Source organism: Eschscholzia californica, unplaced genomic scaffold (assembly GCF_041429995.1).
Source record: "Eschscholzia californica isolate CP2 unplaced genomic scaffold, dmEscCali1.0.p SCAF_53, whole genome shotgun sequence".
In the NCBI taxonomy this organism is placed as follows: Eukaryota; Viridiplantae; Streptophyta; class Magnoliopsida; order Ranunculales; family Papaveraceae; genus Eschscholzia; species Eschscholzia californica.
Genome location: NW_028238476.1, coordinates 5,001 through 7,500, shown reverse-complemented (window position 1 = coordinate 7,500; position 2,500 = coordinate 5,001).

Here is a 2,500-nt window from a genome sequence, read left to right as displayed (position 1 = left end):
GATTTCCCACGTCGGGGATGAGTTGGGCAACTCTTGGAAGCTTCCCATCCACCCCCGTGCCGAGCTTTGCCCTTGGGATGCCTTATGTTGCATCCCAAGGGCCAAGGCACCTGCCAGCCCAAGGGCTGTGCACGGCCTGGGGAGGGAGCTCACCCCTCCCCTATATAGTGCAAAGTTATTGTTTTCCCTATTTTCACAAGGAAACATCAAATTTTTAACCAAGCATACTCGGCCTTTGCTCCTTCGTTACTCGTCCAAATCCAACAAACTTGCATTCGTTGGAAAGGTCTTTTCACAAGGATTCTTTTGATATATAATAATAGCGATTCCGATAAATATTTATTTTTTTATGAATTTTTAAGTGAATAAACAATTAAAAATTCAAAAAAAATAGAAAAAAAATATTTTTTTCCCGATTCTTTCTCCAATATTCCTGATAAATACCCACACACCCACATATGGAGAATGGTCGAAAATGCTCGAGTGGATATCGAGATGTCCGACGAAGCACCACTTGGAAGGGCCGAGGCACGGGACGCCCGAGCTGTTGCTCGGGCCGGCACGGGACGCGCATGGGACAGCCCGGGACGGCATGGGACGCCCTCGCTACAGCTCGGGACGGCCAGGTACGCCCGAGACTTGGCTCGGGACGGCCTGGGACGCCCTCGCCATAGCTCGGGACGGCCTGGGACGCCAGAGACTAGGCTCGGGACGGCCTCGGCACAGCTCGGGACGGCCTGGGACGCCCTTGCCACAGCTCGGGACGGCCTGGGACGCCCTTGCCACAGCTCGGGACGGCCTGGGACGCCCGAGACTTTGCTCGGGACGGCCTGGGACGGCCTCGGCACAGCTCGGGACGGCCTGGGACGCCCGAGACTTTGCTCGGGACGGCCTGGGACGCCCGAGACTTGGCTCGGGACGGCCTGGGACGCCCTCGCTACAGCTCGGGACGCCCTGGGACGGCCTCGACACAGCTCGGGACGCCCTGGGACGTCCGAGACTTTGCTCGGGCCGGCCTGGGACGCCCGAGACTTGGCTCGGGACGGCCTGGGACGCCCGAGACTTGGCTCGGGACGGCCTGGGACGCCCGAGACTTGGCTCGGGACGGCCTGGGACGCGCTCGGCACAGCTCGGGACAGGCCGGGACGCCCGAGCCGAGCTTCGGGTCGCACGAAATCTCTTCGTATTCCGACATATTAGAAGCTTCCCATCATGTAGTAGGCCGAGCTTTGCCCTTTGGATGCCCTATGGTGCTTGGCGAGCACTAGGGAACGTGCCAGCACAAGTGCTGTGCACGCTCTGGGGAAGGAGCTCAACCCTCCCCCTTATAGTGCAAAGTTATTGTTTTTCCTATTTTCACAAGGAAACATCAATTTTTTAACCAAGCATACTGGGCCTTTACTCCTTCGTTACTCGTCGGAATCCAGCAAACTTATACTCGTCGGAAAGGTCTTTTCGCAAGGATTTTTTTGATATATTATAATAGCGATTCCGATAAATATTTATTTTTCTATGAATTTTTAAGTGAATAAACACCGGAAAATTCATAAAAAATAGAAAAAAAAATATTTTCCTCCGTTTCTTTTCTCCAATAATTCATAAATAATACCTCAATAGTATTAATGAAGAGAGAGTCGAAGTGGCCCGGGTGGATTTCGAAATGTCCCACGACCCCATAGAATGCACGGGCCAGCCGAGCCAAAAGAATGGGACGCGCACGGGACAGCATTGGTCAGGCTCGGGACGGCACGGGACAGCACGGGACGCGCATGGGACAGCACGGGACGCGAATGGGACGGCCTTGCTAAGGCTCGGGACGGCATGGGACAGCTCGGGACGCGCATGGGACGGCACGGGACGCGCATGGGACGGCCTTGGTGAGGCACGGGACGGCCTTGGTCAGGCTCGGGACGCGCATGGGACGGCACGGGACGGCCTTTGTGAGGCTCGGACGGCACGGGACGCGCATGGGACGGCCTTGGCGAGGCTCGGGACGGCATGGGACAGCACGGGACGGCCTCGGCACAGCTCGGACGGCACGGGACGCGCATGGGACGGCCTCGGCACAGCTCGGACGGCACGGGACGGCCTTGGCGAGGCTCGGGACGGCAAGGGACGGCCTCGGCACAGCTCGGGACGGCACGAGACGCGCATGGGACGGCCTTGGTGAGGCTCGGACGGCACGGGACGCGCATGGGACATCATGGGACGCACATGGGACACCTTATGGGGATCATCAAGGCGTCTTGCACGGGACATTCTTTCCCACGAAGGGCATTTACATGGGACATCTTAGGAGTCGAGAGCCGGCACATGGGACAACGTAGTTCACACGCACGGAACACTTTACTTTCGTTTGGAACGTCGTGGGATCTTTATGTTCCCATTAGCACCGAACCTTTAACATGCTAGGAAGCTATGTTCGATCTTCTCGAAGTGTCGATGGAACTTCGATGGATACACATCCGATCCGATGTTATGATGATGTACTTTCTCCGAG